Genomic DNA, 27,540 nt, shown 5'->3' on the forward strand with positions numbered 1-27,540 from the left:
TTGGCTGAGGTATACAAAGCTCTCTAGCCTCCAACTGCCTCTCTAGTGAAAAGGAGAAATAACACCTACCTGCCAGGGCATTACATTAGGATTAAGTAAGATAATGCAGGTAAAATGTCTAAGTACAATGTCTGCCAAATGGTAGGTGTTTAACAAGACTTCCCCGAGCCTTTCAGTGTGCTGACAAAGATGGTTTTAATACAAGGCAGCACTGATTTAAGGCCGAAGGCATGAAAGGAAGGACCTGAGGCTTCCCGGGGGTGGAGGCATAGATCAGTGCAGGAAGGCAGCCCAAGAAAGGAGGCTCTGCCTCTAGTCCTGACAAGGGCACAAGAAGCTTGAACTCGGGGAGAGCACTTGTGAGGGTGGGAAGAAGTACATGTTCACGTGTGTGTGCCAGGAAGAGTAGGGCCACCCCGGCAACCAACAGGGACAAAGGATGTTTTGAGTCAAAAATAGTATCTTGAATTCTGGAGTTATTCTCCAGGACACACAGAAGTTTAAGGAGCAGTTTCCCAGTTCAAGCTGGACATGTGGTGCTTTCGGCTTGACAGAAAGTTCTATCTGGGGGAAGCTGGCTACGTACCGTGAGATGCTACCCTCGCAGAAAATATCCTCAAGAGAAGCATAGAGAGAGAACAGGAAAGCCTTGGACCATGTGTATTTAGGTCAGACATAACTACCCTGTTTTTTATTTTACAGCTTTAAAGACAGGGTGCCAAAACGACTGTGTGTAAAAGGTACTGAAATGCGGCGGGGTGGGGGGGGCTCTGTGCTTATCTGGTTTCTGGGACATGGGTCATCCCATGTCCTCTTTAACAAGAAAACCCATTCAGAGAGAATTGCTTCCTTTCTGGGGGGTGAAGAATAGCAAAAACTCACACGTCCCCTGTGTGTTTACTTAGTGGCAGGTACTCTGCTGTGGTAGGCAGGACAAAGAACCCCTAAAAGTGTCCCTGTCCTAATCCCTAGAAGCTGTGAACATGTGACCTTGCTTACACAGCAGCACAGAAGAATTAAGGTTGCTTATTAGTTGGCCTTGAGATAGGAAATTATCCGGATGGGACTGGTGTGATCACAGGGTTCTCATGAGTACAGAAGGGAGACTGGAGAGTCGGTGGCTGAGTGAGGGGATATGAGAAAGACTTGACTAGCCACTGCTGGCCACTGGAAGATGGCAGGGGGCCTCCCCAAGCTGGAAAAGGCAAGAAAATAGATCCTTCCCTAGAGTCTCCAGAAAGATAAGCAGCCCTACCTACATATTGACTTTAGCCTTGTGAGAAGCATTTTGGACTTCAGACCACCAGAGCTGTAAGATAATACACTTGTGTTACTGTAAGCCACTCACTTTTTGGTAATTTGGTATAACTGCAACAAGGAAACCAAAGCATCTACTAAATACTTTGCGTGGCACATCTGAGGCAGGACCTCAGATTAATAATTTAATCTCATTTTAGAGAAAATTAAAAAGAAGTCCTCGAGAAGCTTAGAGAAGTCCTACTCTGGTGTGATACCAAAGCCCACACTCTTAACTGATATTCCCTCACCTTCCAAATTCTTCCAAAAGATCTTGAGAGAGGCTCAAGTTATCATCTTCCTTTCTTCTAGAAAGTTCTTCAATATAGTTCTACTTGTTCAGAGATACTTATGTCATGATATAATGGGACAAGAATGGATTTTCACACTTAATAAAAACAATATGAGTATTTTCTAATTAGGGTGACTAGTTACTTTGTAGTGGTTGCTTTCAACCAGGAAATAAAAAGGGCCTTATCACAAATAACTAACTTCCATTCATCAAAGCTTAGTGTTTATGTCGTGTCAACCTAAGTGCGAAGTAGGGGATACGGACGGGGTTTTTAAGCAAGTCTTTGTTCATAACATTAAATCCTAGCTCTCTGCCCTGGTTCTTCCCCTGCAGAAGGCAGCTGGCTGGATTGGAGCAGCCTATTAGGTAAGACTCGGCTGAGTCCTGCTGGAGAAGGAAGAACATCTGATCTGTACAAACAGACCTCAGACAGAAACCAGCTCAGTAATGCGGAAAGGCTGCCATACCTTCTCCTTGTGTTTTAATTCCTGTAGTTTTAATTTCAATAAATATATATATTTTTAAATTTTAACTTTTAAATATAAATGATTACAGAGTTTCTCTATGAATTGTACAGTAACCTCTTCTAAAAGCTTGACTTCCCCAAGGAAATCTTTTCCTTATACCCTTTCTTTCAGCACAAGGGAACCATTTTACCCTGGTGCAGATTAAAAGTCCCAGGATCTTACCTTCTTCAATTTGTCAGATTTCAAGAAATCTAAGCCAAGGAGAACATTATGTAGTGTCTGAGCTATTAACTGACTGTAATCTGATGTGGCTTTTTATCATGAATGATGTCCTGTAGTACCTCAAATGCTTTGTGCAAAGAGATTATGAATCATATACATTTCTACACAGGCCACACACACTCACATGCTTGTGTACATACAAAACAGCTTCAAGCGTTTCTGAACCACTTCCTTCCTGGTATAATGTTAGGCATACTGCATACAATTTTTGAGAACCACTCTGAGAACAAGAAAAACATGTAACAATTATCAAATACTAGGCATGCCTTTTATGCTATTACAAATAACTGTACAAGCATTTCTTAATCAGCTGTGTGCTGGAAAGGCAATAGACCGTTTTATTCAATAAAACTCTTCCTCTTTTCTCTTTGTCCCTGGTTTAAAAACCATTCAACCCAGCACTCTAGTAAAGTAACTGAGTTTTGTTACTGCTTAAATTTCTGCATCTGTCCAAGGAAAACAGATGGATGAGGTCAAAAGCAGTGATCTCTAATGCTTCAAGTCTTAATAAGAACAATACTCACAGAATTTCACAGAAAGCCAAAAATTAATACCATATCTAAAGTGGTGGTTATCGACAATAGTGTATATGACAGAAAATGAAAAGATGGCATCTAAGAATTTTTAAAGTTCATATAAATATGTGGATTTATCCAACTAATTACATATTTTGTGTTCCCTGTAAAAGATGGTACATTTGAACATATATTCCCATGAATACAGGGATAAGTTCTGCATTCTCTCTCCATTAGTAGCAATGCTTTGTCCTGAGATAGCCATATTTTCCTGTTTTGCAGTTCTTAGCTATTAAAGCCTACCTTTTTCATGTAACTCGGTAGTCCATGACTGTGGAACACAGCAAATCTTAGAGGAAGACAATAAATTTGGGAAGGGAAGCACACGTTTAGGAGTCAAATATTTTGGCTCTAAAACGAATTAGTCGCATAAACCTTAGATAAGTCTTCTAAATTAAATTTAGTAAGATCCCTTCCTGTTCTACCATCTATTTTAGCAATATAGTTAACCAAACTAATCAGATCAAATATTAATCAGCACCATCTATAACTCAGAATAATTGCATTCCATTTGGAATGATCAATGATAATGTCACCACATGGAAGACCAGCTTACATCAGGGGAATTTTTTTAAAGATTCATTTATTCATTCTGGGGTGTGTGTGTGTACGTGCATGGGGGGATAGGCAGAGGGAGAGAATCTTCAAACAGACACCCCCACCACCCTGAATGCAGAGCCAGACATGGGCCTCCATCTCATGATCCTGAGATCAGGGCCTGAGCAGAAACCAAGAGTTGGACACTGAACCAACTGAGCCACCCAGGTGCTCTATAAAGGCAATTTTTAAGTCAGGAAGGAAGCGCTAAGAAACATGTATTGCCGAATTTATGATTGAAAAAAATCATTAAATCATGCATACACATAGTACGCACGGTTTTGTGTATATACATATGTAGAGAAGTGCTTCAGAACAGTAAAGTATGTTTTAAGGAAGAACAAAAGGAAAAGGAAAGTATATATGCTGATACTTGGACATTCAAACCACATTGGGTTTAAGATAGCTATGAAACCGGGGGTGCCTGGGTGGCTCAGTGGGTTAAGCCTCTGCTTTCGGCTCAGGTCGTGATCCCAGGGTCCTGGGATCGAGCCCCACATCAGGTTCTCTGCTCAGCGGGGAGCCTGCTTCCCTTCCTCTCTCTCTGCTTGCCTCTCGGCCTACCTGTGATCTCTGTCTATCAAATAAATAAATAAAATCTTTAAAAAAAAAGATAGCTATGGAACCTTAGTGGGGAATGGGATACAGATGGGAAATTATACAGTGTTTCTGTCTTCCCATTGGTATACCCTACTTTTTAGTTCTGTTATGCAGATTAAACTCTGTAATTTTGATAGATTTATTTATTGTGAGGTTTAGGCGATAGTAATGGAGGCACATTCTATATTTAATATGGGTTTGGAGTCTGAGTAAGTTCAAGGTGATATGATTTCACTGCAGCTACAAGTGGTGGACATGTCTAGGGATGTCATCCGAGTCTACATATTCCCCATCCCCATAAGGGGCCTAGGCTGCCATATGGAAAGTCAGGAGCTTCTCCTTGAACAGACTGTAGGATGAGGTCTCATCTGACGCTTGACTGAAGAGTTGCTCTTCCAAGGGCAGATCTGGGCAATCTCAACTAAACGATGAATTCTGAAGATCAGAGACTGTGTAGAGCCTAACTGAAATTGTAACAACGAAAGCCATGCACAAACTAATGGATAAGGAAAGAACTAGTCTGCAGAGGAGAATGGAAATGACTTAAAGGTAAAAATGAAAGATTTTGGGGAAGCAGGGAGAGAGAGACAACCTTGACTCCTGACTTTCTAGGACCAAGTCCTGTCTCCATAAAACCCAGAGTGTGGGTATTGCCGCTTGCCCAATCATTATCATTTTTATCTTTGTTTTGACTGTGATTGGGTCGGTTTTAGTTTCTTGCGACTCAGCCTTGACTCAAAAGAAAACCACCGTTTTAACAGTATAAAACATGCTGATGGAAAATTTATATACATTTGACCTTACTAAAGCTCTGAAAAAATATCACTCCTATTTTATAGGCAATAAAATGAAAAAGGAAAGTTTTGTTCAACGTTGTAGAGTTTTGTTCAACTTAGGACTGCCCATCTCCATCACGCCACACAACCATCACCATTACACCTAAAGACAGTTTCTTCTTAGTAGCTAACAAGGCTCCTCTACAACCATAGATGTTTTTGTTTGCTTGGAATAACTGCAACCATGTCCAGAATTCCCCTAGGGTGATGGTGCGTCCTTACTCTTATACAAGAAAGCCAAAGCTGCCATTGGAGGTCTTAGCTCTCAGCCCAATTTTGTAAATCTGATGGTACTACATACAGGGGTTGAGGGCATAATGGGTAACTGGACCTTTCTGAAAGTATGGGCCATTTCAAAGAACTATAGGTGAAAAATTTCCAACTAATCTTTAGGCACACTGATGGTAAGACATGTTTGGGCCTGGCACATAACAGGAATTCACATATCTAGAATGTGATGGTTAATTTTATGTGTCAACTTGGCTAGGTGATACACCTAGTTGTTTAGTCAAATACCAACTGTGATATTGCTAAGAAGGTAATTTTTACAGTGACCAATTCAGGTAATTTTTACATGATATAAACATTTAAGTCTGTGGATGTTGAGTAAATCAAATTATCCTCCATTAATATGGATGGGTCTTAGCCAATCAGTTGAAAGTCTTCACAGTCAAGACTGAGATTTTCTTTCTTTTTTTAAGATTTTATTTATTTATTTGAGAGCAAGAGAGAGCATGAATGGTAAGGAGGGGCAGCAGCAGGGGGAGAAGCAGACTCCCTGCCAAGCGGGGAGCCCAGTGTGGGGTCCGATGTGGGGCTCAACCCCGGGACCCTGAGGACGTGATTTGAGCTGAAGGCAGATGCTTAACCGACTGAGCCACTCAGGTGCCCCAAGACTGAAATTTTCTGAAGAACAAGGAATTAGGGCTCAAGACTGGGACGCAGAAACTTTTCCAGCTTGTCTGGCCTGCTCTGCAGATATAAGACTAAAGACGGCAACATCAATTCTAACCTGAATTTCCAGCCTGCCGGCTTGTCCAGTGGATTTCCGGTGTGCCAGCTCCCATATTACATGAACCATTTTTTAAAAATAAATATCCAGACATAGAGAGATGGCTATTTTATGTATTTTTATATATATATATCTATATATCTATATATAGATATATAAGTTTTATATATTTTATGTATTATATATATTTTATATGTACATATATATAACACATATATAATGTATAAAAATAATATATACTATTTTATATATATTTCCTATGGCTCTGTTTCTTTGGAGATATTTTATATATATTTTATTATATATATATTTATATACATTTCTACAATTCTGTTTCTCTGACTAATATATAAAGTTGGCTGAGGTTGCTGGAGTGGAAGCATTTGATTCAGGAGACGCTAAAGAAAAAAATCTAATTTCGAATCCGCAGGCAATCCTTTGTCAAGGTTAAGGTGGAGCTCCAAGTGGATGGCACTAACCTTGGCGGAATATCTTAGTGATTAGTAATTCAGTACAAACCTAGGGCCAGAGCTGAGACTGGAATGGGGGGTGGAGAGCTCAACAGCTGTGTAACCTTCCTGGTTCCTGGACACGGTGGAGAGCTGGAAGCCAGATGGAGGTTATTAGAGGAGACTGCAGAAGAAAAGCAAAGGTTCCAGCCATGTGTCAAGAGGCCAGAGTCTGACAAAGAAATCCCTTGTGTGGAGGAGTTGTGGCCAAGTTCTTAGGAACAACAGTGACCAATACCGCATCTATTGCTACTGAACACGGTTTCCTGCTTTTTGCAGAAATCACCCTCATCACTTCTTCTCTTCCAACCTCCAATACCCAATAGAGTGTCACTCTTAAGGCTTAGTTGTACTTTCGGGGTCAAATGAAGAATGCAGGGTTTCCAGCTTGAAGTACGGTGGGCCAGTGAGCAAGGTTGTGCACCCGGCAAGTGCTGTAGCGAAGAGTGATGATTAGAGGCGAAATGACAGGGAAGCAAGTTGTGCATAGTCTGACTCAGTTACAGCTGTTCTTGAAAGCGGTGGAGGGTCACTTGTTTATACTTGGAAGAAAAGCAGGTTAGGTAAGACAGCAGGGTAAGTGTTACAAGTAATAGCTGAGAACAAGCATTAGGATAAAACAATCCTGAGATTAAACCCTACCCCACTGTTGACCAAAGGGCGATGATCTTAGGCAAGCTCTTTTTCTGACCTATTTCCTCATTCATAAAATTGGGTAACTAAAAAAAAAAAAAAAATCCTTTAAAGTCTTCACAAAGAGAGTGCACACACAGTACAGAGCAGACTACCCAGCACGTAGAAAAAATTCAAACAACAGATATTATCATTAATAAAGAGATGCTTGCATGACTTCTAATGTGGTTTGCAAATGCCACGTAATAAACTCACATTTGTGCTTGATGCTGAGCTATGATGGTTTTCTTTCCCTCTGAAAGCTGAGCTTTCTGACTACACAGCATCCTGGCTAATCCCTTCACCAACAGGAAGTCACAGGCCTTTTGAATTTTTTTTCCCTGATCCATTTTTCAAAAGGTGTTTGAAAATATACTTAAAAAATGGTTTGGGGGCACCTGGGTGGCTCAGTGGGTTAAAGCCTCTGCCTTCGGCTCAGGTCATGATCCCAGGGTCCTGGGATCGAGCCCGGCATCGGTCTCTCTGCTCAGTGGGGAGCCTGCTTCCTCCTCTCTCTGGCTGCCTCTCTGCCTATTTGTGATCTGTCTGTCAAATAAACAAAAATCTTTAAATAAAAAAAAAGTGGTTTAGAAAAAAAAATAGAAGATAGTCTGGGTTTTTACAAGAGCGTAATTGTTGGTTGGAGGTCAAGTGTTATGGCATATAATTAGTACACTGCACAGCCTGGTTTTTCAAGTTTTTCCATTTAATCCCTACAAATGCTTTAGGTTGCTTCTGTTTATTCTGGATTTCTAAAGTATTTTCAAGGAATTGTTTCCTAAGACATTTTAAAGTGCTTTTTAATTAAAATTTAAAGCTCTATTAAAGTCTTTATTTTTAGAAAAGACCACTAATATTCAATATTAAACATCTACACAATATAGAAAAGTAATAAAAATAACAACCATCCATCATAAGCCCATCACCCACAGGCAACCATTATTAAATAATATGCAACCTAATACATTGAATACATTTTTAATTGCCACTTCTTGAGATCTACTGTAGAGATCTGAACTAATAGTTTTAACTCAGAAGGATGATAGTATTATCTATAATATCTATAATACATTAAAATATTTTAAAATATTAAAACTTTTAAAAATATTAAAATATTTTAGATTATTAAATTTAAAAAAATATTAAAATATTTTAATATTTTAAAAATGTAGAAAAACAAGATAAAAACATTAAAAGTCATTTTTTGTTCTTCCTTTTGTATATTACAAACTATATAAAAATATTTTATACTCTATGTGTTTGGAGGGAAACTAATTTGAGGATGAGGACACATCAAGACTTCCTGATTTTAGAAATAATTTTGGGAAATCTATTAGAACAAATTCACAAATATTTTCATAAAGGATGACTGGCTTCCAGACATCATTCTATCTCCTCCTGGTGCTTACTAACAGATCCTGACTCCAGTCACATGCAGTTGGAATAGAAAGAGAGGGGTCAGGCCAGGTAGGAGAGAACAACAGAAAACAAAACGAAACATTGGAGCATACCTTCAAGATACACAAGCTGGGATAAATTAACAGAGAAATGTTTTGCTTTTGTTTTTGTTTTGTTTCACCTTTAAATTGGCAAAGATGCTTTTAACAGCAAAAGGAGTCAGTGGTAAAAGTGAGCTCAACTTCTCATATACCATTGGAGGGAATGTAAATTGGTCCCACCTGTCTAGAAGATGATTCAATACATCCAAATTTTAAAAAATCATAAAGAATTTAAAACCCATCAGACCCAGCAACTCCCAATTCTAGTGGTTTACTCTAAAGACTGAGAATCATAAAGACAAATGCCATATGATTTCACTCATATGTGGAATTTAAGAAACAAAACAAACAAAACAAAAGCAAAAGCAAAGGAAAAAACACCAACCAAGAAACGGACTCTTAACTACAGAGAACAAACTGATGCTCACCAGCGGTGGTGGGGTAGGGGGATGGGTGAAACGGGGGATGGAGATTAAGGAGGGCGCTTGGGATGAGCACTGGATGAAGTATGGAAGTGCCGAATCACTGTATTGTGCACCTGAAACTAACATCAACAGTGTATGTTAACTATACTGGTATTAAAATAAATTTAAAAATGAATATTTACTAGGTCATCACTTATAAAAAGTACAAAGAATTAAAACTGGTTTAACCATACAATAATAGAGGGATAAGGGACTGGCTAAATACTGAGATTAACATACAGTGGAATATTATGCAATCATTAAAATTCATTTTTTACTATTAAGCCAATAAAAAGTAAAATGAACTATATTACCATCCTAATTTTAAGACAAATAATATTTTATATATATGCATGCATATATATATGCATACATTTATATACATACATATGCAAATGCATGTTAATGTATATCTAACTACTAACTTCATGAAATACAATATTTCTTTTCCTTAAAAAAGATGTATGTATGTATGTATTTACGTATGTATGCAAGGCAGGGGCAGAGGGAGAAGAAGAGGGAGAGAAGCAAACTCCTCACTGAGTGAGGAGCCTGATGTGGGGTTCAATCTCATGACCCTGAGATCATGACCTGAGAGCCAAAATCAAGAGTTGGACACTTAACCCAATGAGCCAACCAGGAACCTCAAAATATAATAATTTAAAACTAAGCACCATCTTCTGACCCTACACTGTAGGCCAAAATGTCCATCTCTATTCTTTCAACATTTAGTAAATAGCACTATCATCCACTCATTTGCTCATGCCAAAATCCCAAGAATCATTCTTGATTATTTCCTCTCTTTCCTCCTCCAAATCCTATTTATCAGCAGCCCTGTTTCAATTTCAAATTTATTTAAAATCTGTCTACTTCTACTGCCAGGATCCTACTCCGAAGCTGCCCTTATCTTTTGTTTGGATCATGACGGTGACTCTAACTGTTCTCCATTCTTGCCCCTCAATTTACTCATGAAGATCATGTCATTTCCTTTGTGTTAATTTGCTGTTGTTGTGTAACAAACTGTCATGAATTGAGAAGCTTTAAAACAACACTAATTTATTTTCTCATAATTCATTATCCAGTTTTTTTGGAACAGGAGTCCAAGCATGGCTTTGTAGGGTTCTCTGTTCAAGATCTTACCAGGCTGGGGGCACCTGGGTGGCTCAGTCAGTTAAGAGTCTGCCTTCAGCTCAGGTCAAGATCCCAGGTCCTGGGATAGAGCCCTGCATCAGGCCTCCTGCTCAGTGAGGAGTCTGTTTCTTCCTCTCCGTCTGCTGCTCTCCCTGCTTATGCTCTCTCACTCCTTGTGTCAAATAAATAAAATCTTGAAGAAAAAAAAAAAAGGATCTTATCGAGCTGAAATCAAGGTGTTGGCAGGGGCTGTAGTCTCACTGGAGCTTCTTCCAAGTTCATTGGTTTTTGGCAAAATCTAATTCCTTGCCATTGTAGGTCTGAGGCCTTTAGTAACTAGACACTACCAACTGTTCCCTGACACATGGGCCTTTCCACACAGCAGTTTGCTTCTTAGAGTCAATGGAAAAGCATATTTGCTTTATCTGAATATCTCTGGCTTCTTACTAAGATCTCTAGACCCTCTTTTATTTATTTATTTTAAAGATTTTATATACTTATTTGAGAGAGAGCAGGAGGGCACAGGACAAGAAGATTCCCTGCTGAGCAGGAAGCCCGACCTGGGGCTCAATCCCAGGACCCCGAGATCATGACCAGAGCCACTCAGGTGTCCCACGAGCTCACTTGATTAGTCCAAGTCCATCCAGACAAATCTCCCTCTGGAATAACTTAAAATCAACTGATTAGAGACCCTGATTATATTTCCAAAACCCTTTGACCCTTGCCATACAACATGGGATTGGTATCTTCATATTCATATTCATATTTCTGCTCGTGATCATTGAATGGGAAAAGACTTACAGGGAATGTATACGGGAGGATAAGTCTTGGGAGCTTGTATGGAGAGTATGAATTCATATGTTGAAAACCTTACTCCATTGGGATAGTGGGTGGGGCCTTTAGGAGGTTATTAGGGTTAGATTAGGCCATTCCATTCCAAGATGGAATCAGGTCCTTATACAGAAAGGTCCAGAGCCCTCTGTTGGCCATAAGAGGATATATCAAGAAAGCAAACTAAGAAGAGTGTCTTCCTCAGAGACCAGATCTGCTGGCATCTTGATCTTGGACTTCCCAGTCTCCACAACTATCAGAAATAAATGTGTGCTATTTAAGTCACCTAATGTGTAGTATTCTGTTATACTAGCCTGAACTTGCTAGTACAGAATTCTACCATCTTCGGCTCTGGGTGACAGTATCTTGCATCATGTATTTTCTCTTTAATATACTTTTTGTATTTTCTGAATTTTGTACACTGACTATATGTTAGCATTTTTTCCTCTTCAAAAAAATCTAAAGTCATGTCATTCTTCCACTTAGCTTCTCATAGCTTCTCATCATGTTCTTAGAAAACTCCAACATCAAGGATCTGGCTCCTGTCTGCCTCTTCAGCTTCTATTCCTTTCAGGGAACTTTTAAATTATTTTGCGTTTTGTCCATTTTCCTAAACAGACTGTACATCTAAGGAAAGCAGAGCCTTCCTCCCTTGTATCCCAGGACCTAGCTCAGTGCCCAGTACCAAGAAACAGTTTATATGTCTTGGGATGAAACAAATGTTAATGGAAAATAGGTCTTTTTAAGATCAGCCTATATAACATGGGCAATACAACTGAACTGGGATAATATAGTCAAATATGAGGATGCTTCTGTAGTTAAGGAACTGACTGTCGCATCCATGAAGCAAAGAGTTAGAACCCTCGACAGTGACAGACTCTCAAGTAACAATCACAAAACTGAGAGGCCTATGGATTCTTGCTGGTCAGAGAAATATACTGTTAAAGTTCACAAATCATTGTTATTAATATCCTCAACCACAAAAGAGACTACTTTCACTACCATCACTGATATAATTGACAAAAAACTTGGCAGCTTCAAAAGGTGATGAGTTCTCGTCACTGGAGTTGTTCCAACAGAAGTGAACGGCCACTTGGCAGGAATTTCGAGAAGGGATTTGAAGCTTGGATAGTAAGTTAGAAGAAACTGCCATTTGGGTTAGGCTAAGTCATAAGGTAGCAAACGGGGGTTACATAGGCCTCATTTATTTTGTGGATGGGTGTGTTTGGAAGACACAACTTTATTTTAAATTGGTTTTGATGTCTTTAGATAGGGCATAAGCTCTCGAATTCCTGTGGTTTCTATCACTCCTATTATTTGCACATGATGGATGTAGTCATTTACAACCCCAAAGAAGCATGTGAATTTGCAACTGTTGGACTCTCCAAGGTCTCTTTCAACAATATATAAAGGACAAGGTGACAGGTTAAGAGAGTTGTTGAGATGGAGGGATGTGAACTTTGCGCTAAGAATAATCATGGCTGCATGATTTGCAAACCCTTTCTCTATTCTGTATCCTTGACATTCTAGCCTATAAAATCTCTCGTTACTTAAGCTTGTGGCTCACTTTGAAGATTTTATCTGTTGTAAAAATATTAACTTAACCTTTCCCAGTAAGAAACTTGATAACAATCCAATCCATCTGTGGGCCCAAAGAAAAAGAATCTCTTTTTGTTCCTGGTTGAAGAATAAATATGACCCAGTTCAGATATTTGAAGAAAGATACATAAAGTAAGGAGGCTCTCAAATCATGCAAATATTGACTTCAGCCTCAAAGTTCTTTTTACTTCAGAGCATTGAGTTACAACTGTATTTAATTAGTAAACATTTTAACCGCTTAAGGACTGACTTCATGTCCTTCCACCAATTTTTACTGTTTCAGATGCTGAATTAGCATCTGATGAAGGGATGCTGACATTTCCTCCTCTCAGTAATAAACAGCCACTGGGAAGAAAGAACAGTTGTGTTGTGTGTGAGAAGGACCTAACACTATCCTCTTACTTGCCCTTCAGTGAGCCTCCTTAATGAAAGGAGGATTCTACAGGATCTATAAGGTTGTCTCACCTGATGGTTCCCTGTAAGATAGAAAAGGTTACCTTCACACCTGTGTGTGCTTATGCGAAGGACTGTTCACACCTTTGCCTTCCTGAGCCATGTAGGAATCATACATATTAGGGATAAGAACAGAGGCTACAGGCAAACATTGTCTGGAGAAATAGCTAAAACTAGTGACAATCTTGAAGGATAAATGAATTTCATAGGTCACACTCTCAGCTTGGTCAAATATGACCCAAGTCACTTAGCCATTAGTGATCCATAATCCATAACTGATACTAACACACATATGATAGCATTTGGCAGGCAATAATATATTCTCCACAGAGTCAGGCTCTATTTAAGGCAGTTACTTTTACTTAAACCACGAGGCACCTCCTGTTAATTTTTTGAGAGCGAGATATCCCATAGCTTGAATTAATTTTTCAGACTATATTCAAAGATGAAATTTATACTAAAATTTCATCCTGACTGTATTCCATCTGGATCATACGAAAATAAATATTAAGCCCTTCAAAATTAGCAAAGTTCTACTCATGAGTTTTGTTTTTATACTTTTATTCTTTCCAAAAATATTAAAAGGCACTAGATGGAATTACTATCCAGCTATGTAATACACAGCTTAAAAACAGTTGCCTTTTGAATTTTGCAACTTTTGGTTCACTGAATACAAAATATTAAGCATAAGTCAAAATTAAAATATAACCTCAGATATTCATGAGCAGTTTTTTGTTTCATGGGATACATTTGGGTTGCTAGGGAGGCAATTTCACACATTAATAATAATCCCTTTGTGGACTCTAAATATCAGGGATCTGCAGAAATGCAGACTTGCCAAGCTATCTGGTTATTTTTAGAAAATGCTCTAAAATTAGGAGATTAAAAAGCACATACAGTAAGGACTCAGACACACAGCACACACGTCTGTGAATCATTAACACCATCACTTATGATGTTCTTTTTTCTCTGGTCTGAATTTTATTTGTGATTAGACTGAGTATCTAGGGAAGTTGTAGTTGTGCAAAAAGACCATTTTGCTTTTAGCTCTTTTCTTTACTGCATTTCAAGCAGTTCAAATTCTACAGAAAAAAAACGGAGTAGTAGTTGGAGCCGAGTAATAATTGGAAATTGCTCCTTTCCACCGCACTTCTATGAACTGCCTTTGTTATTCTGAATATTGGGGTAAGCAAAATCATCTCCACACTTTGGCTAACTCGCTCTCTCATATAAATAAAAATAAATAAAATAAAAATGCAGGGTTAACATACCCCCAGCCTAGGTCCTTTTAACTTGCTCTACTTTCATTTTTCCCATCATACTTATTTCCTCCCAACATACCAGGAAATTTATTATTTTTTAGTTTTAATAGATAAGCTCCTTGAAGATAGGGATCTTTATCTTTTTTGTTAATTGATGGATCTCTTGTACTTAGATGGGTTCTTGGCATTTGTAGCTGCTAATAAATATTCACTGAATCAACTAAATGAGTTACTAGATAAAAGGGAAGTTCGGTAGGAATTTTTGCAAAAATTTATACTTTGAAAATAATATATGGTAGACTGAAATTACAAAATTAAGGATAAAGAACATTTGAAATGCATTTTCAAAAAACTAAAACCTATTCAACAGTTTTTTTTACAAGTGTTCCTATTAACTGCTCTTTCTCTAACATGGATCTCTTAGCCTGCAGCTAGGCATGCCACAGGCCCCATTTCCAAAAATACTGAATTCTAATTTCAGTGAGTTACAGAGAATTTGAATACTACTCCGAGAGTTTTACTTGCTACCTTTATTGGATATGCCTTATTCCTATTAGCCTGTGGGCTCATTTACAAGCAAGGAGGAAAAGGCCACTTCCACTATTCTTGCATACTGTAAAAGTGACCGAAGAAACTAGATTAATGCTGTCTTTATTTTTTCCCCCACGAAGTATAGCTCTTGCATTCTTATGGGGAAATGATGCCTCCATTTGAATAGAGAATGTAATGATGTGACTGATTGTTAATAAAGCAAAAAGCAAGGTCCATGCGTGCTTCTTTCTCAGAGGGACCATGACTCTATGTAATTTTATTTTATTTTAAAAATTTTTAAATGATGCTTTTTTTAATAAAGATTTTATTTATTTATTTGACAGACAGAGATCACAAGTAGGCAGAGAGGCAGGCAGGGAGAGAGATGGGGAAGCAGGCTCTCTGCTGAGCAGAGAACCCTATGTGGGGCTCAATTCCAGGACCCTGGGATCATGACCTGAGCTGAAGGCAGAAGCTTAACCCACTGAGCCACCCAGGTGTCCCGACTCAATGTAATTTTAAAGCAAGGGTTGCAAAGTGGTGGTCCACGGGCCACATGTGGCCCACATCTAGAATCTCCCCCTGGCCACTCTCCCTTCTGAGTAGTACTTGTTCCTATAGGCAGGGAGATTATATAAGACTGAGCACCTTTTAAGGGAAGAGAGACCAGTTCTGGTTCCTTTATGCCCAGACTCTGTTGTCTGTGTTTCATAGATTCCTTTTAACTATTAACAGCAATATGAATCAGTCTATTTTTACCAGTGTCCTTGGGCTCCAGATCTCATGCCTCAGATCACCCCTGGCTGGCATCCTCTGAAATTTTAGGTACCAGTGATTTTTGGTCTCATTAACTGAACTTGTTCTTCTTAGGAGAGATTTTGAACTCATTCACACTCAAAGCAAAAAGACAGATGAGAACTTTAAGTCTCCAAACAAGAGCTACCACTCAAATGAATAATAAAGTCTTAAAATGAAATAGCAGATAAGTAAGCAGTAGTTAGGGGAAGGGAACAAGTTTCCATGCTTCCGTTCTTATGTGTAACCAAGAGGCCCCCTGGCTTGACTAGTTACAGGGCACCTTTAACAAACCGCCAAGTGAACCAGATGGTTAACTTAATTTTGAATTAATTTCAAAGTTGACAAAACTTTTCTCTTACAGAGCAATATTGGTGTTAAGATCCTTCTTAGCCTGCTTTTCTTTAAGCATTTACTTTATTGGAAGCAAGAAAAAAACCAGCTCTCAAACAGACAGAGCCACGCGTCCTATCAATTGCCAGAGAATAAAACCAGAGTCTCAACAATTTAATAGACACTTAAGTTTCACTTGCCCTGTTTGAGATTGGGACACGGGAGCTGTTCAGCTGGGCTTGGCGGGACCCTCAACTTCATTCCTTTCTGCATACACCCTGGGCAAATAATCAAAACAGAGTCTGCACCTTGAATTTATGGTCTTACATTCTATAACCAGACTAGGTTAAATCAGAATCAAGTAAACCAGGTGGACCAAGAACCTACTATGTATACGCCCCCATGCTAGGTCTATATGCTGTTTGGGATGAAAAGACGAGTGGAGTCAATCCTGGCACTATTCAATATGGCACCTGTATGCAAATTAGGAAGAAAAAGAACTCCGCTCGGCAGATGCAGCATATCAAGTGGGCCTGGTGTCATGGGGCTCATTGGTTTCATGAGCAGAGTTGAGGTTGGTTTTCAGCCACAAATCATAGACTTGGTTGGGTCTACAGCCCTTATGAAGGGGTCAACATGCAGACTCATACACTTTAGGCCTCGGGAAGAGGAAGGAGATCTAGGTGGGACAGAAGTTATTACTCTCCAACTAGTTGCCTTTACCAACTCTTGTCCTCCCTCCTACAATGTATTTTCCTTCTAATATCCGGAGTGAGCTCCTTATTAGCATTATGGCTATTCTTCTGATTAAAATTCTCTAATAATTTCTTATAATTTTGAATGAATTTCTTCCGTAATTTAGAATAAAATCCAAGCTCCTCAGCATGACCTAGACTCTGGTGCTTTCCCTGCAGGCTTCTCTAATACAGCCACGTGGCTCTTTTTTTCTGGCACCTAGACATCCCAAACTCACTTTGCATGTACTGTTCCTCCTGCCTGGCTTGCTGTCCCCTAGATCTTCAAAAGCTCGGTTTCTCCTCTTTAGTGTCATCTCCCTTGAGAAGACTGCCCTCAATACATCTGGAGTCAGAGGAGCTCTGTTTCAGGGCCTGGTTCCACCTCTTAGGATCATTCCTGTCTTGCCTCAGTATCTTCACCAAAGGTTAAGGTTAAGGTTAAGGTTAAATAGCTGCTTGAGAGTTGCTGTGAGAACCCAATGAAGCAAAGCATAGACAGTTCTTGGAATTGTGCCTTTAGCTTGCTCTTCTCACAGTGACCTGCAAATACTAGTCATCAATATTACTATTTAATGTGTCAATCATAAACTTAAGTATTTTATTTACTGATTTTTTTCCTATTTGTTGGCTGTTTATTCACACGAGAATACAAGTTTTATCAGTGCAGATTTCTTGGTTTTCACTTCTCCATTTTGAGTATTTTCTAACAGCACCAGATTCATAGTTGGCATCCAATAAGTCATTTGTTGACATTTAATACGGGAAGGACAATATGGCAAAGCAGGAAGAAGTGGCTTTTCAGTAGTCTAATCCTAAATCTTCCATTAGTGTAACCGTGCTCACCTCAGGGACTCAGCTTCCTCTTTAGTATGGCTCTGCAATAGCGGGGAGATTTAGCTTGTTAATTTTAGAAGCTATGATGTCTGAAAAAGCCAAGTTAGGCAGCAGGGGGCAGCAGTGTGTCAAAAATGCACCTGTAGCTTGAGGACCCAGGTGTCCTCTCCTTTTCCTTTTAACTGAATAACTTTACATTTAAATATTCCATCAAGTCAGTATGTCTTGCAAGAAAAAGAAAAAGTGGATACCCTCAGAGAAATAATGTGTAAATTCTTTTCTTCCTCTAAAAATGGAGTTTTCAATTCAAGGATCAAGAAAGACTCATGCTTGCCTTCTGATTTTATTTCCAAGTGGAAAGCAGTTAGTCATGGGACCTTTAAGAATAAGATTTTAAAACTGTGCTGGTGGTGGTGGTCATAGTTCCAGTTCCACTGTTTACTAGCTGCCTAACCTTGGAATGTTGGGAGTTAGTAGTAAAAGGTACCTTATCTGTAATAATACTATTTAATTTTCATACCAACCCTATAACTCATAGATATTAAAACACCAAACAATGAGAGATTAAATTATTTGTCTAAATCATGCAGCTGAGATATACAAACCCTGATAGGAAGCTTTTAACTATTATGTCATACTATAAGAAACTGCTTGGTTCGGGGCATCTGGCTGGCTTAGTTGGAAGGTGATGAGGCTCCTGATTTTGGGGCTGTGAGTTTAGGGGTAGAGTACATAAATAAATATAGAAACTTAAAAAAAAAATAAATACTCCAGCCTTAAAAAGAGAGAGAGAGAGAGAGAGAGAGACTGCTTGGTTTAAAAGTAAATGAGGGGGCGCCTGGGTGGCTCAGTGGGTTAAAGCCTCTGTCTTTGGCTGGGGTCATGATTTCAGGATCCTAGGATCAAGCCTCGCATCAGACTCTCTACTCCGCAGGGAGCCTGCTTCCCCCTCCCCCTCTGCCTGCCTCTCTGCCTACTTGTGATCTTTCTTTCTCTGTCAAATAAATAAATAAAATCTTAAAAAAAAAAGTAGATGAGGGATTCCACGTATTTCTCGTAAATAAATGAAAACAAAGACGCAAGAAATACATTCTTCCTTCCTTGAAAAGTTAGATCATTAAATAAGAGTCAGTGTTCAGTTAACCCGATATCTGAAAGTGCCACTAGAAGTAACTCAAGTGAGCTCAGGTGTCCTCTTGAGATCCATCTCATACCATCATCCTGCTTTCTTTCTACTGTTGCTGTTCATATGTACCACACGGCTCAGCAGGCCTCACAGCAATTCTCACCTTCATGGGCCTCTCATTCTGAGTCGTTTCTTATCTAAATCTGTAACTTTCCTTTCTCTGTCCTCAGGTCTTCTAGTACTTGCTTTGTTTTTTCTCTTTTCCCCCAGCTCAAAAATACTGGTAATGCCCATCAGTTCATATACTAACAATTCCGTCTAGAAATACCATAAGAAGGAAATACACACCAGAAAGAGAGGGAAATGCATGGAAGGGCATCCAGAGAGGTTTCAAGAACAGGGAGAGTCGAAAAGCCAGGTAGGGGAGTGGATCTAGGCCCGGCAGCAGCCATAAATGTGCACACACATCTCACAGAAGCCCACTAACCATTGCACATTAACCTGTTTGGACTGCCAGGAGAAGGTTAGCCTATTGTTTGAGAACATTCTTTGGTCAAAGTCCGTCTTAAAAAAACAACTGTAAAGTTGTTTTGTATTTTCAAATTCCACTATAGAGGCATGACAAGCAGGCTTTCCAGAGGTATTTCTGTGCGTCTCCAGTGATCCCAGAGTGCTGCGTGGCATGGCTACTCTCTTTTCCCATTATGCACTCTCCCACTCTCCTAGAAGGGGATTTCACACCATTTCCTTTCTCCTCATTAACTCTCCCTCCATCCATATTCTCAGTTGATGATCTTGCTACCTACTTTATTGGACAAAGTGAAGCATTCAGAGAACTTGCACAGACTCTCAGGGTCACATCGACCCTCCTACTGGCACCTGCCCCCACTAGCTCAGCTTTCTCATGTGCTCCTACTTTTCAGCTCATTTATCTTCCTCTTCTCTCATCCATTCAAAGACAATCCTTCTGAAACTCTGCACTGCATATCGTCACATTTGCCCCTCCTTGCTGGATTACTCTCATTCACATCAAAACATGTTGTTATTTCTCCCATCCGAAAAAAGCCCTCCCTTAAGCCAATTTACTCCATCGATGAGCACTCCCTTCTTCTTCACCCCTTTGCAGAAAAACTCTTTGAAATTTCCTTTATTTTCCATTTCTAATACCTCTCATGCTCTCTCTTAAATCCAGTCTAGTTGGGCTTCTAGGCTGACTATTCTACTGAAACTGTTCTTGGTCAAGTCACCAGAGCCCTTGACCTTCATAGAAACAATGGTCATCTGAATTCCCATTCAAACCTTGACCTCTATACCCCTTCCCCATACACTTTCTTTACTGGCTTCTAGGAGATCACTGTCAATTAGTTCTTCTCCTACTGAACTGGTTGCCCTCTTTTGCCAGGTCTTCTTCTCCCCAAACTGAGGACACGTAGGCCTCAGTTCTTGGTCATATGTCCATGCTTATTCTTTTAGTGAGCTCATCAAGGTTTTATTTACCATCTACATATTGAAAACTCCCAAAACAATTATTTCCAGCACAAAACTCCTCCCTGCCCCAACCCCAGATTCACATAGCCAACTTGCTTATTCTCCACTTTGAACACCCTTCTGGCCATCTCGAACTTAACATGTTCAAAAATGAACTCATGAATTCTCTGTAAACCTGCTCTACCCTCATATGTCCCATTTTACATGAGGGTAAATCCATTTGTTTGGGCCAAAACCTTGCAGGAACACTTAACTTCTTATTTTGTTTCTCTTTACTTTCTCTTTACGCTCTCAAACACCACATCCTACCTACAAGGAAAATCTGTTAGCTCTTCATTTAAAATATAAACAGAATGTGAGCACTTCTCATTGCCTCCGTCACTACCATCTTTGCCAAAAACGTTACTATTTCCTACCTGAACCCAACAATAACCTCTAACGGGTCTGTCTGCTTCCATTCTTGTTGGCTCAATGGTTTCCATTTTCAATTTTCTTCATTTCAGACAGAATGAAATGTAAATCAGATCTTGCCATTTCTTTGCTCAAAATCATTTGTCACTGTTTGTTTCACTGTGGGTAAGGGCTGTAGTCCTACGATCCAGAATAAAAGCTTCTAAGATGCTGTATTATGTGATCACCATTATCTCACCAAACTTATCTCCCATTTATTCTCCCCTGTTCATTTCATTCCAGTCACATTCACTTGGATATTCCTGAAATGCATAAAGCAAGTTCCTGCCTCTGGGCCTTTCTTTCTGTCTTCCTGGAATTCTATTTTCCCCAGGTATCTGCATTGCTAGCCACTCACCTCTTAAAGGTCTTTGCTCATTTTCATCATCTTCTTAATGAGACTTACCCTTAATACCACTAAAGAAAATTGCAACACACCCCAACCTGGCACTCCTGATCTACCTTTATCATTCTCTTTATCCATCAGCACTTATCACTTAATTTATTATACAATTTACTTATTTACAATGTTCTTTTCTTTTTCCTTTATCTACTTATATATAAGTTCCAAGAAGAACCGGATTACTATAGTATGTAAAATGGTGAATAATGAGATAATGCAAAATTTAAAAAAAAATGTTGTAAATTCAGTTGTAAATCTGGATAATAGGTATATTACCTAGTAAATTAGTTCAGACAAAAGTTGCCTGAGATATTAGGAGAAAAAAATGAATAAGGGAACATGTGATTTATTAGGTTGTTAAAAGGGGTGGGCTTGAAAAGTCCCATTAAAAGAAGAGATTTGGCTTGTTAACCTGTATTTTGGTAGATTTTTCTATAAGTAGCATTGAGAAACCCAGAATCACCATCCACAACCCAAATCAATGACTACAGTTACTGTAATAGACTGGAGATGATGATAACCATCTCCTTGGTTGAACTGTAATTTTTATCACCAGGAAAGCAGAGAGATGATGAAGAAATAAATATTACTCCAACTGGATTTGTGTGAATTTTCTACAACATGGTGATTTGATTGTTTTGTCTCTTTACAATCTTAGTTTTAATTTTTAATCACAATCCTATGAACTAAAAGAAGCCAACAGTTAATACTCATGGGCTTCTTATTAAAAAGCAGTTCTTCCAATCTCTTTCTTTTTCCACTCCCCAGAGCCAACCTTGAACTCTCTCCATTCTGAGCTGCTTCAGCCTGAACTGCTGTATAGAATAGCTTTCTTAGTGGAACTGCCCCTCAGGAGATGCTCTTTACTTCTTCCTTATATGTGTCTCTGTCTTCTGGATTCTACACCTTATTCTTTTTTCCTTTATTTTTTTGTACTGATGGGGCACCCAAGAAATGGGGTATGGGAGGGAAATTTTAAAGACACGCATGTATGAAAATGGCTTTATTCTACTCTCACATATTATTTATAATTTTATTAAAACTTTTGGTAGGAAATAATTCACCATTAGAATTTTGAAGGCATACTCCATTGTCTTACAGTTTCCGGTAGAGAAGTTATATACCATTCTGATTCTTGATCCAATAAATAAATATGTCCTCCAGAAGATGTGAGGACCTTTTCTTTGTCACAAGTTTTCTTAAGTTTCATGATAATATGCCTGGGTGTTGGTTTATATTTATTCATTGTTCTTGGTACTGGGATCTTTCAAATTGGAAACTCACGTCTTTCAGTTTTGGGAAATTTTCCTGAGTAGTTTCTCTTACTTGTCTCCACTCAATTTTTCCCTTGCGTCTCTTTTTCAAACTCTTGTTTAGAAAATGGACTTCCACTACTGGCCCTCTAATTTTTCTATTTAGTTATCTCCTCTTTTCGTCTTATCCTATTTGTTTACTTTGGGGAAGAGTTCCTTCAAAAGGCTTTACTGAGTTTTTCATTTATGCAATCCTATCTTTAATCTTTAAGAGCTTTTATTTTTTGTTTTTGAATATTCATTCCTGTATCACCCTATTTGGGTTTATGGATACAAAATATTCTGTTGAGAGTATTAATGATGTTTTCGAAGCTCCCCCCTCTACCCCACCCCTGTACATTTTCTGTTCCTTCCATTTTTTTTTTTTTTTCTTCCCTGTGCATTTGGTTTGGTCAATATTCTCATATTAGAAGCTGTAATTTTTTTTTAAAGATTTTTTTATTTATTTGACAGAGAGAAATCACAAGTAGGCAGAGAGGCAGGCAGAGAGAGAGGAGGAAGCAGGCTCCCTGCTGAGCAGAAAGCCCGATGTGGGGCTCGAACCCAGGACCTGGGATCATGACCTGAGCCTAAGGCAGCGGCTTAACCCACTGAGCCACCCAGGCGCCCCTAGAAGCTGTAATTTAAGAGTGCTTAAATTAAGAATTTAAGAGTGTTTAAATTCTGGAATGCACCTCAACAGCTTTCCCATTTACGAGCAGGACATGAAAAAAGCTTATTGGCAATGAGGCTGGATGCTGTACTCTTCACTGTAAGATCCTCTCGTGGAGCTGATTCATAGAATTCTTAATGTCCATAATGTTAGGTCTTTTCTCTTGGGCAAATCTAGTTTATAAACAGACTTTTTAGTCTTATCTTTCAGACTCAATATCACCAACTGGCTTTTGGGAATTCTGCACTACAATTTGGTGCCTCTTCACTTTTCTGTTAGCTTCCCTATCTCCTAAGCTATCTGCTTTCCAGCCTCCAAATTGTTCCTATTATTCCCTCTTTTACATTTTTCCCTTTGTCCTATATTTCCTTTTTTTAAAAAATCACTTTAATGTCATTTAAGTTGAGTATTGAAAAGAAACAAACCTTAATGGTTATATTTCATCTGTCATCTTTCATTGGAAGTTTTGCTTCCAGGCATGATTTTATGATGTTTGAAATGCTTCAGAGAATCTAATTTATGACATTTATAGACTTGATTTATTAGTTTTATAGGAGTTAAATATCTAAAAATATTGACTTACTGTATTTTAAATTTGCTCCATTAGGCATTTATAGTGTTTGTTTAAAAAAAAAGTATAGTTTAAAATGTTTGAAGAAGTTTTTTTAACTAGGTTTGTAAATGGGAATAAATTTTAAGGGAACTTAATCTGTTAAATTTATAAGTTAGTGGAATCAAATAACTCTATTCTTACATAAAAATGCCTAGACTTATGAATTGTGCTTACCCCTTAAAGAAAAACTGTGCTTTCTATTTAAAATATTCAGTTTACAAGCTATATCTCTAAACAGAAATAACTTTAAAAAGTCTTTTCCACAAAAACACAATCCCTTCTCCCAATTGATTGAACCTGAAGGACATTATGCTAAGTGAAAGAAGCCATGTACAGAAGAGTAACTCCTACATGATCCCACTTATATGAACAATCTAAAATAGCCAAACTCATAGAAACAGAGAGTAAAATGGTGCTTACCAGGGGCTTGGGAGAATTATTAGTCAGAGGGTACAAAGTTTCTGTTATGCAACATGAGTAAGTTCTAAAGATCTACTGGGCAACATAATGGGTATAGTTAACAATAATATATTGCATACTAAATAAAATTCTAAGAGAGTAGATCTTATATTAAGTGTTCTTATCATAAGAATAATTAAGTAAGAAGGGTGGGAGGAAACTTTTGGAGGTGATTGGTGTTTATGGGATAGAGGCCTCAAGGATACATGAGATACTTATCTCCAAACTGATCACACTGTACACATAAATATATACTGCTTTTGTATATCAATCACTACCTTAAAAATGTTTTTGGTTTTTTTTAAAACCCTAATTGGTAAGAATATGTTAAAAACTATCATAACTAGATCTGTCAGATATATAGAAGCTATGGAGGTAGAACTTTGTTTCAGTTTTGTCTGAGAACCCCACTGTTGATACTGTGAAGTCGGTACCAAACATCTCCATATCCTAAAAGTGATGCTAAGAAGACTGTAACATTGGTTTGGCCAGCATTGGTCCACCACATACCTAAAAGGTATGAAACAGTTGATATGAAAGATGTCAAAAAAGAACTTCTTTGGAGAAAGTCGTCAGAATATTGAGTTTCCGCCCCAAACCCCGTATGGTTTGGGCAAGAACTAGGGAAATCTTCCTACTCATGTGAAGCCAAGTGAGCATCTTCAAAGTGATTAGTGAACCTAGCTGAGCTGCAGCTGGCTGGCCAGAGAGAGGAGGAGTCTGTGTAGGTATTGACCTTCATTCCCACCAACGGCAGAGCAAGGTAGTCTATCTTCTGGAAACCCGATGCCACGGTTGGTTCCTACCAAGATCCCACAGTAGCTAATTCTGTGGAATTGCTTTAAAGCGTATCTCATGCAAGAGGGGAACACCTAGTGAGAGAAAGGATACTCCAGAAGACATTTGAGGGACTGGCAGCTTGGAGTAATTATATGTAGTTAAACATTCTCTGGTGTAATTCTTAGAACATCATAAAAATCTACCCACTATCTGAAATCAGTATTATAACAAAATAAATCAAATAGTTTTTGACTATGTTGTTAGTGTCCATCAGAAAATGGTGCTCCCTTGTTATTTCATTGACTAAACTAGAAAGACTAGAAAGAAATCAAATAGTGTGATAACTATGGTTGCACATTACTTATTATTTTCCTACTACTACTAAAAAGGCCCCTGAAGAAGTCAAAGACCTCTGTTTTTCTCTATTCTATACCAATTTTCTCTAAGAAATCTTCTATTTGTTTCATGGCCACTTTGTGATCAATTTCATAGATTTCTCCAAAGTCTCACTATATTATGTATTAATGATTCCTTCACAAAATAAGCCTGCTAGTCAAGTGAAAAGCTTTAGCAATTATTTCTAACAACAGGAAATACAACACTGCTGTTTGTTGCTTCATGAGAATTTTTTGTTTTATGGTTTTTTTGGTACTTTATAAAATGTAGTGTTTTCCCTCCAACTTTGCTATTATACAGCCTTACCTCAAATTTAATAAGAAATTTGGCTTTTTAAAATTAGCAAAGGCTAAAGTTGAAACATAAAAGACTATTTTTATTTAAAAATAAAAGCACTCTCCATTGTTGAATACTTATCCCCCAAAAGAAATTATACTATGTTCTATAATGGCAGGAATATTCCTATTTCGTTCATCATGCTAGATAACCATAACACAGAATAAATATAGAAAAGAAAATTGCATTGTCCTCAGGTTTGCTACTTTTACATGTCTCACAGAACAAGTGCCTTGTTTTTAGCTTATTATTAACTTTTACTCTTATACTTCCACTTAATCTTGTCTTAAGTAACCTAACAGGCTTTTGTTATTTTTATTTCTTTTCAAGTGAGCCACCCTGAGTTTTGGCCAATATTTGTTCTTCTTTACATTAAAAAAAATCTGTCTTGCTATGTTTTTTTATCAATTGTTTTTACAAATTATTTGATAGCATTAGAAAATTTATTAGTCACTGGCTGTAAAAGGTGAAATTTTCTGATTTTTTTCCCACATTAACAATTCTTTTGAGACTCTAAATATTGTTATCTTATTGTGAATACATGTGACATTAAACACATTACAATTTCATTTTGTTCTTCTGTTCTAATGTTTAGAGTGAAAAAGACATTTGCCTCTACAAGTTTCTACTAGTGAAATGAGAAATGTAAACAAGAAAAATCAAATGATACTAATAGAAATAAGATAAATGTCCTCAAGAGTTGTTATTTTTTTTTAAGACTCATACTGCAGCATCAGAATATTACAGACAACTAATATAACTAGTGCTTTTTTCTTAAAGTCAAAGGATTGCAATTTCTGGTACATACTCTCTAATAGGGTCACTATATAAATATCCAAATCCACTGTTACTTGGATAAGATTCTGTCAGTTGGTTAATTTCCATGCTTCACTAGCAGGACATGCTTTCCCCCAACTAATGATGCATGTTTCAAGTAAATGCAAAACAGGAATATAGAAAGGAATGATTTCAGAAACTTACTTCTCAGCTTCAAGGATATTGGGCATATTTCCTTGGAATTCAGCCTTCTATAGCAGTGGGTTGGTGGCTTCTCTTTCAAACATTCTTGCTATTTCACTGGGTTTATTTCCATCCTAAATTCTAAATCTTCAAGTACTAAGTGTCTTTGAATAGCACCATTTTTTCCCTCCATCTTTACCAGACTGTCAGAGTGAGAAGTCTATACCTTCCCACTTGTCTCCCTTGGACTAATTTGAAGAAGCTTTTAGAGCTGGGTAAGACAGTGGTAGCCAAAAGAATGAAGAAACAAATACGTGTTTTAGGTTCAAAGAGCAAGTTACTCATTTACTCTAGGAATGTTCTGGGAAATATTTAGCTCCTGAAATTAAACATTTAGAAGCCTTCAAGGATAGTACATTTTTGAAATAAAAAATAAATTGCCTCACCAAAACCTGAAAAAGATACAATGTTTTACAGACAATAACAAGTGTTGACAAGAATGTGGAGAAATTCCATCCCTAGCGCACTGTGGGTAGGACAGTGAACTGGTGTAATCACTACGGAAAACAATAGGGATGGTTCTCAAAAAATTAAAAATGGAACTACCAAAAGATCCAGAAATACGGTTTCTGTATATATATACACAAGAATTGAAAACAGGGTCCCAAAGAGATATCTGCACACTCACATTCACAGCAACGCTATTCATAACAGCCAAGAGTTAGAAGCAACCCAATGTCCATTAATCGATAAGTAAATGGAATCCAGTATGTACATGCAATGGAATAATATTCAGCCTCAAAAAGGATGGAAATCTTGTCACATGCTTCAATATGGATTAACCTTGATAACTTTATGCTAAGCACACAGGCTTTCTTCACCTATAAGTGAAATAAGCCAGTCACGAAAAGACACATACTTTATGATTCCACTTATATAATCTCTCTAAAGTCATCA

General features: G+C 38.1%; 1 protein-coding gene across 5 annotated transcripts in view; it reads right to left on the reverse strand.

The window, feature by feature from the left end:
* The window catches only part of OXR1 (oxidation resistance 1), a 447,991-nt gene that overhangs the window by 136,918 nt on the left and 283,533 nt on the right, over window positions 1-27,540 (reverse strand). The window contains exon 1 of one of the 5 annotated variants that reach the window (XM_047724299.1): window positions 26,605-26,828. The exons of the other annotated variants lie outside the window; for them this stretch is intronic. The gene's annotated coding sequence lies outside the window, so the exon portion shown is untranslated. Of the gene's footprint in view, window positions 1-26,604; window positions 26,829-27,540 lie in introns of those variants that run through there. 5 annotated transcript variants of the gene reach the window in all.

Source organism: Lutra lutra, chromosome 4 (assembly GCF_902655055.1).
Source record: "Lutra lutra chromosome 4, mLutLut1.2, whole genome shotgun sequence".
NCBI lineage: Eukaryota > Metazoa > Chordata > Mammalia > Carnivora > Mustelidae > Lutra > Lutra lutra.